This window comes from Bubalus kerabau, chromosome 10 (assembly GCF_029407905.1).
Source record: "Bubalus kerabau isolate K-KA32 ecotype Philippines breed swamp buffalo chromosome 10, PCC_UOA_SB_1v2, whole genome shotgun sequence".
Taxonomy (NCBI): domain Eukaryota; kingdom Metazoa; phylum Chordata; class Mammalia; order Artiodactyla; family Bovidae; genus Bubalus; species Bubalus kerabau.
In genome coordinates, this window is record NC_073633.1 from 102527048 (window position 1) to 102539813 (window position 12766).

Sequence of the window (12766 nt, forward strand, 5' to 3'; positions counted from 1 at the left end):
AAGTACCACAACATAAATGTCAGTCCTTTTCCCTGTCCCTCCTGGAATGCTTTATACCTTTTAAGAGTAATAGGCAAAACGTCTTGGAGTGCTCCAGAGAGAGAAAATAGGACAAAATACTTTAAAAATTTTTTTGAGAGTAAATCATTTAAAACTTAGCTGAGAAGCATGAAAAGAGTTTTGTGTCTGTAGCTGCTTATCATCATAGCAGAAGCCCCTGAACTTTCTCCGTCAGCCACACGTCCAGATCTCCATGCTCCTCCCAACCCCTTGTATCTTTGGCTAGTTATAAGAAATCCCAGTGTTAGAGTTAGATACCTTGCTTTTGGTGAATACAGACATCTAATCTTGATTGTCCTGTGTGCTTCTTGCCCATGGATGAGTTCTATCACTCCAAATTATAACAAATCTCCATTGAGATTTGGGTTTTTGTCACATTTTCTTCTGCTGCGGGGATAAGGAAATAGCAATCCACTCCAGTATTCTTGTCTGGAGAATCCCGTAGACAGAGGAGCCTGGTGGGCTGCTGTTCATGGGGTCGCACAGAACCAGACACGACTGAAGTGACTTAGCAGCAGCAGCAGCAGCTTCTACTGTGGTTCTGTCTTCATGTGGAACTCCAGTCTGGGTCTGTCTTCCTTGGAGAATTAACCAAGATTCTTGACAAATCTCCTTGCTCATCTTTGTCCTAATCTGGGGAAAATGTGGGACAGTAATGACATAATAAATGGACTCTGTTAAATGCTGGAGATGCTCATAGGCACTTTATTATAACATGGGTTTAATGATCAAATGATCTCTACAATGTAGTTGTTGCCCCCCCATTATAAAGATAAAGAAATTAAAGTTCAGTGAAGGAAAGACATATCTTCTAATTTATACATGTATGTGAGTTTCCCTGATGGCTCAGAGGGTAAAGAGTCTGCCTGCAATGCAGGAGACTCAGACTTTATTCCTGAGTCAGGAAGATACCCTGGAGAAGGGATTGGCTGCCCACTCCAGTATTCTTGCCTGGGGAATTCCATGAACACAGGAGTCTGGCAGGCTATAGATCATGGGTTGCAAAGAGTCACAAACAGCTGAGTGACCATCACTTTTCATCATGCACCTACGAGTGGGGGCATCTGGCGTTCAGACCTGGTAGTCTCGTTCACAAACACAAAACCTGAGTGATTGTAGCGATTACTGCTTATAAAGCACTCCCAAGCACCAAGCTTAATGTCAGGTGCTTTGCCCACATTTCCACCTAGCCTTCCCATAAAACTGAAAGTGTGCATCATAGGCACAGGGAAGCTAGCTGACTTGTTCAAGGCCACACAGCCAGAAGTTGTAGAAATCAAAGTCAAACCCAAGTCAGCTGACCTGCTAAGCATTCTGCTCCATTAAGAGGCCTCAGCTGTCTGTGAGACTCTTTAGTCACTGGGTCCTTTCGCCTCTCAAGAGGGACACTAGTGTGATGGGACATCACAGCTCCAAGGAGTTCTATCAAGGGTCTGTCTACAAGTCATCAGTTCTGTAGGTTCACTCACAAAATTAGTTCTCATTTTCCCCTTGTGGAGGGCCAGCCAATGCGCTCTTCACGAGCCCTGAAACATGATCCCATTTTTCTTAAAATAAGCAGAAGGCTCTTAGATCCTGAACAGTGGTTCCCACAGTGCTACAAGATCACGTTTCTTCAAGTTTCTCACTTACGTGAAATTGCTGGGGCAAATAGCACATTCCGGGGTGAATATTCCCATGCTCTCTTTCTATCTGATGCCAGGCCATCCCCTTTGAATAACCAGATGTGGGCTCACCTTGTTACATCACTGACATCACTCAATGAAACATATTTGGAGTTGTGCTGGCCATTTGGTATTTTGGGCAAATCAGAGTTGAATTATTTCTCTGTGTTTCTTCTGCTGAGCATGCCAAGTGCTTGTCCAGATCATAATTCGGGCCTTAGCAAAAAAAGAAAAATCTTGCTGACCAGATCAACTAATTTCCCTAATGTATCAAGCTTTCACCCCAAGATTAAAAATGATCATTCTTGATCCAGCTGGGTTTAGTCAGTGACCTGGGCTCTGTGCATATCTTATTACTAACACCCAGCAGCACAAACCACAGCCTCTCTAAGTATTTGTATGGAAAACAACCCTAAACAAAGATTACGCAGTTTGGGTTGGGAATAGCAATTCGTTCCACATACAGACATCTGCCGGAAAGGTCAGACATAGGCTGCCAATCCTTCGGCTTTGATTTTGGAGGCTATTTTGATTGCAAGTACTGTGTCCAAGTGAAATTAAAATTCAAAGAAAACCTAACTTCAGACAGAAATCTTTGACAGTTAACTCAAATTCATTCCAAACTAAGATTTCACAGTCTTATCCTAAAGGTGTTAGACCAGAGAAACATGTGATAGAATTTATTACTTTTATTCAAGTACATAGAATACTAGAGTGAATTTATTACTTTTATTCAAGTACATAGAAGAACAGTAGAGCCAAATTGTGTGTGTGTGTGTATGTATGTCTGTGTGTGTGTGCCTCAAAGAGAGAAGGATATTATTGTTAGTAAATCTTAAAGTCAGGATTTTGTTTCCTTGTTTGTAGAGAAGAAATTGTTTTCAGGTAACCAATATGCAGCTAACAAAATATGGGGCATTTGATTTAATTTTTTCATGGAAAGCTATGCAACCACTCAAGTTAATTTAAAATAAAGTCCCTCATAATAATGTGAAGGTTAAGCAATGAAAACAATAGAGACTATCAATTTCCATTTCAGAGAATTGGAATGAAGCGTTCTTTCAACTTGGGGTCAGTGAACACATACTGTTATAATTTCATACAAGCCTGTGCCCCCAAAGAGCTCGTTTCCCTGATCTGATCTGAGCAGGGATGTATCTGTCAGGGAAATTCATTACCAGTCTCCCAACAACGCCAAATGAAGTGAACCGCTCAGCAGGGCACACAGCACATGTACAAGAAGCAAAACCTACTACTATTTACTGGCTACTAAGAGATATTTCCTTTTAGGATCCACAAATATGGCTTTAATTTAGTGGGGTTGATTCTGAGGTTATGGGGAGAGATGGAGGGATAAAAAAGGAGGGGAAGTTTCAGAACATGTTTTTCTCATGTAAACGGAACAGCATGTTTCCACCAACGGGAGACAAACACCAATCTAGCAATCTTTCTGGCACATATCAAATCCCCATCTCAGCTCTGGGCTTGAGTGCGGTAAGGACTGAACCCAGAGAGTGCCTTATCCTCAATAGCTGGGAACAGTGTTTATCACATATCTCTTTATTTTAACTGTCTTTGCCGCTATGCTAATGACAACCTAGCAACTGCCTTTATCCAAGACAGTGAAGAGAAGAGACGTTGCATGCATGCTTGAGGTTGTCCTTGGGTTTGCATGGGTGTTTGTCAGAATGGTACTGTTTTCATCTGTATTAAGAATTTTAGTGCAGAGAGCTTTTGCCGATTTGTGATTTGAAACCTATTGTGATTTAAAGCTCAATGGGCTATGAGTAGATTAAAGACAGCTGCGAGTTCTTTAAGGGATGGAGTCTACTTCTACTCCCCTAGGTAGGTCTAAGTGACTTACTCAACTAATAGGATGTGAAGGAAGTGGCAGCTGGACAATCTAAGTTTAAGTTGTAAGAAGCCTAGTCGTTTCCTGCCAGGTCTCATGGAATGCTTTCTCTGTTAGCCCTGAACTGCCATGTGAGAAATTTGACAACCTCCCACCCAAAACAAGCTCATCATCCTGAAGGCTCTTGATCAGCATCTGAGCTGAGTCCAACAGTTGGCTCATCCCTGCCAAGGTGCCAGAGATGGTTTGGACCTGCTGAATACCAAGGTGACAACACTTATAACAAAAGAAAAAATTCGCAGCTCACCTGTCCATCCCCAGAACCTTGAGAGCTAGTAATAAATTGTTTTAAGCCATTCATCTGAGGACTATTTGTTAACAGTAATAGATTACTGAACAAAGCATGGTTTAGCAATGGAAGCATACTACTCTATACTCTAGGATAGTCATCTAGTTCTTGCTTTTTTGCCATATTTTCATTTCACTGAATCTCAGATTGTTTCTTATGCCCTCTTATAGCACCCCTGCCCCTACCCTTGCCCAGGATAGATTAGATCCTCATTGTCTTCATTAAGCCCTCATCCCTCAAATTCAGTGCCCTTAGGGGAGGTAATTTTTCAATTATTTATTTGTTTATGGAGGAAACATAAATTATATTTGTATCAAATGTAAGCAATCATGTTTGCTGCTGAAAAAAATTGGACAATCTCTCATTTCCTTTTCTATTCTCCTCAAACCTAGCATACAGGGAGTTGGAGCTTGATATATGCTAATTTTTTGTCTAAATTCAAACTGAGGGCATGCTCTTTTTGTCCAACTTAATTGATTTGATCTGAACTTTTGCATTTACTTTTGTAAAATAAGATAATGAACTTTAATAGCAAAGAGAACTAACTGCAAATCCTGGCTTGGCCAAATATATGTATGAATGAAGTGAAACTTCTTTTTCTTTCATGATGAAAGTAACCTGATGAAGCCAGAAGACCTGGGGATTAAAATCCCAATTTCACCCCATTTCAGAAATTCCTCAGTTTTCCCTGTTGGTAAAGTGGGAATAATATTATACAACTTTTAGGGTGGTTATGAGAATTAAGTAAACTAATGTTTATAAAAGTTGACTTAAACCTCAACATTCAGAAAACTAAGATCATGGCATCCAGTCCAATCACTTCATGGCAAATAGATGGGAAACAGTGGAAACATTGAGAGACTATTTTTGGGGGGGCTCCAAAATCACTGCAGATGGTGACTGCAGCCGTGACATTAAAAGACACTTGCTCCTTGGAAGAGAAGCTGAGACCAACCTAAACAGCATATTAAAAAGCAGAGACATTAACTTTTCCAACAAAGGTCCGTCTAGTCTAAACTATGGTTTTTCCAGTAGTCATGTATGGATGTGAGAGTTGGACTATAAAGAAAGCTGAGCACCAAAGAATTGATGCTATTGAACTGTGGTGTTGGAGAAGACTCTTGAGAGTCCCTTGGACTGGAAGGAGATCCAACCAGTCCATTCTAAAGGAAATCAGTCCTGAATATTCATTGGAAGAACTGATGCTGAAGCTGAAACTCCAATACTTTGGCCACCTGATGAGAAGAACTGACTCCTTGGAAAAGACCCTGATGCTGGGAAAGATTGAGGGCAGGAGGAGAAGGGGATGGCAGAGAATGAGAATGTTGGATGGTATCACCAACTGGCATCGAGATGGCATCACCAACTCGATGCACATGAGTTTGAGTAAGCTCTGAGAGTTGGTGAAGGACAGGGAAGCCTGGCATGCTGAAGTCCATGGGGTCACAAAAAGTTGGACACGACTGAGTGACTGAACTGAACTGAATGTGTATAAAGTGGCTTAAAACCACATCTTGTGCATAGTAAGCACTAGAAAAGTGTTTATGAAATAATGTTATTTTAAAATGTGACATTTAGAATAGTACATGGTATATAACAGATTTGATGACAAGTTTTTTTCTCATGCCATGTTCTTACTTTGCCCTTTTTTTTTGTCTATTAGCACTTTTAAAAAGTAGCAAATTTATACATTGTTTATCTTTAAAAAATATTAAGTGTGTGTGAGTTGGAAAATAATTTGATTCAATACTACATGCCAAAGGTATGTGGATAAGTCTAGCTGTTCATTGATCAAAGCACATACCTGTTAATCCATGATTGGCTCATGTGAGAAGTCTCCTAGATGAGCCTGAGCCTAGTGTTTTGATTTTCCATCTTTTTTTTTTAATCACCTCATTTATTGTTGGTTTTGAAAAATCCAATGTTACTGAATGGCATTGAGTGATACTTAGTTAAATTCTCACCAATGCATCTACTGTGTACATTTTTTCCTCGAAAATTATTTCAGTTACTTAATGTTTGCACCACTGCTGGGAAGAGATGTGGAGGCAAGAAAACAAAAAAGGGAGGTAGGAATACAGGCACATAAATTTCCTAGAAATTCAGTGTCATTGGATAGAGCTCATTCCTGTTTCATGCAGAGCTTTATACTAAAGTCATAGAAGTTTAATTACATTTAACCTGTTAATTATATTCTTTAATTTGGATAAAAATAGAAGTATGAACTTCTAACTTTTACAGTTACTTATGGGCAGTTAGGTATCCTTAGAGCTGGCAATCATACTGGCAAATTATACTCTTTGTGTATAGCTACATAAATATGAATATAAGCATACATGTATAGATTTATTTTTCTGCATATATAACTGGCATTCCAGGTTTTATTTAAGCTAGTCATGCCCCAGGTAAAATTTGACAGCCCATTGAGAAACATAAGGGCTTTTCAAAAACTATATTTATATCTAATGTCTAGTAGGCATCAAATGGTGATCGCCTAAAAATCAGAAAAATGAGAGTGAGCAGTTACAAAGGCATTGAATAAAATAAAACAACTACTGAACATTATATAAAACAAATATTAAAAGTAGTACAGATGATTATAATAAGTGAGAAGTCAGGGGCAGTCTTCTCAGGAGTCATTCTGACCTGTTGTTTTTTTCTCATATAGCATCTTACATTCTGTGCTCTAATGGTTCAGATTCTTAATTTATTTTCCATCATACTGGATTCCTTAGGAGATGACTCTCTATGTGACTTCATTTTAACTACATTGTGTTGAAATAATTTGTTTATCTAGCTGCATTCTGCACTTGCCTACGATCTCCTGGAGGATGTAGAATATATCTTTCTTTAACCCAGCTTATTATCTCAAATCTAGCACGTCACAGAATTTCAAGTGGAACTTTTCATCATGACTTAATTTGTCTAATGACCTAAAGATAAAAATATAATTGGTGACAAGAAATCCTGTGTTATAATGAAGGCTATTTTACATGACCGCATGAGATTTAATAAGAATTGGGGAAACTGGCTCCCATATGTCGAAGAAAAGGCTAGAAACTGAAAATTAAAAAAAAAAAAAACATTAAAAAATGAAAATACAGAGAAGAAAGTGCTATTGCTGCTTTCTGTCATCTAAAGGTGAGCAAGTATTTCCTTCTCCCCTTTTCCTCACCCCCATGCTCAATAAAGGGAAAAACCACAAGAATCACTCATAAACACTCGGTATTTTTTTTTTTTTTTCCAAAATGGTGACTGGCCTCTTCGTTCCCATGTAGACTTTTCCTGATATGTAGGTTGATCCCTTTACCATATGAGCCACCAAAAAAGCAAAGACATCACTTCATTGACAAAGGTCCATATAGTCAAAGCTATGGTTTTTCCAGTAGTCATGTATGGATGTGAGAGTTGGAACATAAGGAAGGCTGAACACCAAAGAACTGATGCTTTCAAACTGTGTTGCTGCCGAAGACTCTTGAGAGTCCCTTGGACTGCAAGGAGATCAAACCAGTCCATCCTAAAGGAAATGAATCCTGAATACTCATTGGAAGGACTGATTCTGGATATGAAGTTCCAATAGTTTGCTCACCTGTTGCAAAGAGTTGACTCATTGAAAAAGACCCAGGTGCTGGGAAAGACTGAGGGCAGGAGGAGAAGAGGGAGACAGAAGATAAGGTGATTGGATGGCATCACCTACTAAATGGACCTAAGTGTGAACAAACTCTGGGAGATAGTGAAGGACAGGGAGGCCTGGCGTGCTGCGGTCCATGGAGTTTCAAAGAGTCAGACACAGATGAGTGACTCAACAACAGTCTGATCCTTTGCTGTCATTGCAGCTGGCCGAGTATGAGAGTGTTCTCATGAGTATCTGATACGTATCTGTGAAAAGACTTGTGCTTGCATTTTACCTGGAAAAGTCAGAAAGATGGAGAATTTCTGGTGGTATATTTTAGAGCTGGACAAGAGGATAGAATAGGAAGAGTAATTATTTGTATTATTTATCAGGGCAAGAAGAGCTAGTTACTGGTGGCCAAGTTTGCTTCAGGAAGGAAGTTGGCTTCGAGGCCCAGTGGGTCAAATGGACCCTAGCAGATAGATACTCTAGGTGTACTGTCCGGGTCAGGAACTGAGGAGGGTGATGAAACATCAACCAGGGTTCATCACCTTGTCAGGAAAAAGTACAATTCAGTCATTGGAGGGGAGGTGAAGTCGGAAGTGCCTTGAAAACATCACCCACATGGACCCATTCTCAAGGGTCAGTATTCTGATACCTAACATAGAAGAGGTACTAGTCACCTGGCATTGCATCCAGGAGTTCACTCCTTTGCTTGTAAGGACTCCTAACCTAGGAAATCCCTGGCATCAGAAGACAAAGCACATGAGTGGGGGAAATGCAATGGAAAAACTAGACAGTGCTAAATATTTTACTAAAGAGCTGCTGCTGCTGCTGCTAAGTTGTTTCAGTCGGGTCCGACTCTGTGCGATCCCAGAGATGGCAGCCCACTGGGCTCCCCTGTCCCTGGGATTCTCCAGGCAAGAACACTGGACTGGGTGCCATTTCCTTCTCCAATGGATGAAAGTGAAAAGTGAAAGTGAAGTCGTTCAGTCATGTCCGACTCCTAGCGACCCCATGGACTGCAGCCTACCAGGCTCCTCCATCCATGGGATTTTCCAGGCAAGAGTACTGGAGTGAGGTTCCATTGCCTTCTCCTACTAAAGAGCACCTAGTTGTAAATGAACATTTTGATGACTTTTGACAAATGTATAACAATGTGGAAAATGTGGGTTCATTCCCTGGGTTGGGAAGACCCGTAGGAGAAGGAGATGGCAGCCCACTCTATTATTCTTGCCTGGAGAATCCCATTGACAGAGAAGCCTGGTGAGCTACAGTCCATAGGGTCGCACAGAGTCAGATATGACTGAGCAACTGAACTCACATATACATGGGTGTAACAGTGTCCAAGCAAAACACAGAACCTCATGGTCACCTCGAGGAGAAAATCCCGTGTGCCTTTTCACAGGTTATTGCTTTCTAGTTTCATTCCTGGCTCTAGGCAACCACTCATATATAATATTCTCTGTCACTATAGTCTTTTATTTTTTCCCCAAATCTCAATTAAATAAGGATGATAGAGTATGTGCTTTTGTATTTTGCTTCATTAATTCATTTGGCATTTTTTGAAATCTATACACACCTGTTGATGAATTGATACTTTTTTCCCTTTTCATTCTGAGTGGTATTCTATGACATGGATACACCATGATTTGTCCATTCATCTACTGCTGAGAATTTGAGGGCTTTTTTTTTTTTTTTTTTTTTTCAGTTTGGGCTACAAACTTGTGAGTACAGCTGTTATGAACAGTAAAACCTGTGTGTAAACTTAAGTTTCCTTTTCCTGAGTTAATAACTAGGATAGCAATTTCTGAATTATATGCTGCTGCTAAGTCGCTTCATTCGTGTCCGACTCTGTGCCACCCATAGACGGCAGCCCACCAGGCTTCCCGTCCCTGGGATTCTCCAGGCAAGAACACTGGAGTGGGTTGCCATTTCCTTCTCCAATGCATGAAAGTGAAAAGTGAAAATGAAGTCTCTCAGTCGTGTCCAACTCTAGCGACCCCATGGACTGCAGCCTACCAGGCTCCTCTGTCCATGGGATTTTCTAGGCATAAGTACTGGAGTGGGATGCCAATGCCTTCTCTGGAATTATATGCTACGTATATGTATTTAACTTTTAAGAAGTTGTGAAACTATTTTCCAAGTTGTCATTGTTGCTGTTTAGTTTCTAAGTTGTGTCTGACTCTTTGTGGCCCCATGGACTGCAGCACTCCAGGTTTCCCTGTCCTTCACCATCTCCCAGAGTTAGCTCAAACTCATGCCCATTGAGTCAGTGATGTCCTCCAACCATCTCATCCTCCGTGGCCAAGCTGTACCATTTTGCAAAACCATCAGCAAATGTCTGAGAGTTCTGCTTACTTGGTGTTGTGTTTCTAAAACTAGCTAATTTAGTAAGTGTGCAGTGGCATTTCATGTAGGCTTATTTTTCATGTAGGTGTTATTTTTTTGACTTGATTTTGAGCATTTTTAATGTTTTTGTTGCCATCAATGAATTTTCTTTTGGGAGTTGTTCAAACTTTTGCCTTGGGTTATCTTGTTATTGAGTTGGAGACAACTTCCCTGGTGGATCAGATGGTAAAGAATCCACCTGCAATGTGGGAGACTCAGGTTCAATCCCCAGGTTGGAAAGATTCCTTGGAGAAAGGCATGGCAACCCACTCCAGGGTTCTTGCCTAGAGATTCCAGAACAGAGGAGCCTAGAGGGCTATGCAGTCTAGGGGTCACAAAGAGCCGGACAGGACTGAGTGACTAGCACTTTCACTTTTCATCTTATTATTGAGTTGCAAGTTCTAGTATCCAGTTTATATTAGATACAAATCTTTTGTGAGACAAATGTATCACAAACACTTTATTTTTCCAAGACTGTGGCTTGCCTTTTCATTTTTAAAATCCATATCTTACCTTCCCTCGTAGCTCAGTGGGTAAAGAATCTGCCTTCAATGCAGGAGATCTGGGTTCAATCCCTGAATCGGGAAGATCCCCTAGAGAAGGAAATGGCAACCCACCCCAGTATTCTTGCCTGGAGAATACCATGGACAGAGGAGCCTGGCAGGCTAAACTCTGTGGAGTCACAAGAGTCAGACACAACTTAGTAACTAAACTACTATATCTTACAGAAAGAATATTTTACTTTTGTAGAGGCCAAATTATCACATTTTCTTTTCTGTTTCATGTTTTTGGGGTTCCAATTTAAGAAATTTATCCCAAAGTTATAAAAATGTTTTCTTATGATTTCTTCCAGAATTTTTACAGTTTTACATTTTAGTTAGCTCTATGATCTGTTTCAGGAGCTACCCCACGCCCCTACATGTGAACCGTGAACTTCCTGATGTTCAAGCTGGTTTTAGAAAAGGCAGAGGAGCCAGAGATCAAATTGCCAACATCCGCTGGATCATAGAAAAAACAAGAGAGTTCCAGAAAAACATCTATTTCTGCTTTAATGAATATGCCAAAGCCTTTGAGTGTGTGGATCACAATAAACTGTGGAAAATTCTTCAAGAGATGGGAATGCCAGACCACTTGATCTGCCTCTTGAGAAATGTGTATGCAGGTCAGGAAGCAACAGTTAGAACTGGACATGGAACAACAGACTGGTTCCAAATAAGAAAAGGAGTTCATCAAGGCTGTATATTGTCACCCTGTTTATTTAACTTCTATGCAGAGTACATCATGAGAAACGCTGGACTGGAAGAAACACAAGCTGGAATCAAGATTTCGGGGAGAAATATCAATAACCTCAGATATGCAGATGACACCACCCTTATGGCAGAAAGTGAAGAGGAACTCAAAAGCCTCTTGATGAAAGTGAAAGAGGAGAGTGAAAAAGTTGCTTAAAGCTCAACATTCAGAAAATGAAGATCATGGCATCCGGTCCCATCACTTCATGGGAAATAGATGGGGAAACAGTGGAAACAGTGTCAGACTTTATTTTTCTGGGCTCCAAAATCACTACAGATGGTGACTGCAGCCATGAAATTAAAAGACGCTTACTCCTTGGAAGGGAAGTTATGAGCAACCTAGATAGCATATTCAAAAGCAGAGACATTACTTTGCCAACAAAGGTTCGTCTAGTCAAGGCTATGGTTTTTCCTGTGGTCATGTCTGGATGTGAGAGTTGGACTGTGAAGAAGGCTGAGCACTGAAAAATTGATGCTTTTGAACTGTGGTGTTGGAGAAGACTCTTGAGAGTCCCATGGACTGCAAGGAGATCCAACCAGTCCATTCTGAAGGAGATCAGCCCTGGGGTTTCTTTGGAAGGAATGATGCTAAAGCTGAAACTCCAGTACTTTGGCCACCTCATGCGAAGAGTTGACTTATTGGAAAAGACTCTGATGCTGGGGAGGGATTGGGGGCAGGAGGAAAAGGGGACGACAGAGGATGAGATGGCTGGATGGCATCACTGACTCGATGGACGTGAGTCTGGATGAACTCCGGGAGTTGGTGATGGACAGGGAGGCCTGGCATGCTGCGATTCATGGGGTTGCAAAGAGTCGGACATGACTGAGCGACTGATCTGATCTGATCTTATCTGATGATCTGTTTCCAGTTAATTTCTGTATACGCCAAGAGACAAAGTCCTAGTTTTACTTTTTGTTTCAAATTAATACCTATGTTGTTCCAAACACATTTGTTTAAAAAAAAAAAAAAAAAGCTGTCTTACCTCACCTGGGTACCACTGTTGTATAAAATTTGGCTATACATGAATGGGTTTATTTATGTACTGTCTGCCTATATACTTATCCTTACAAAGATATCAAAAGGTCTTGATTATGGTAGCAGTATGTAAGTCCTCCTATTTGCTCTGCTTTTTCAAAATTATTTGACCATCCTAGGTCTTTTGCATTTCCACATACACCTAAACAAGATTTTTATTTTTTTAATAGATTTTAGAATTTTCATTTGAATTGTGTTGAATGTGTAGATTAGCTTGGGGAGAATTAACATCTTACTAACATTGAACCTTCCAATTGGTTGACCTAGAATATTTCTTAACTTATTTGGATTCATTTAAAAATTTCCCCCACAGTCAATCTCTCCCATCCAGAAGCTTCCATAAGCCTCTTATCCTTATCCATCAGAGGGCAGACAGAATGAAAACTACAATCACAGGAAACTAACCAAACTGACCACAGGGATCACAGCCTCGTCTAACTCAATGAAACTGTGAGCCATGCCATGTAGGGCCACCCAAGAGGGACAAGTCATAGTGGAGAGTTCTGACAAAA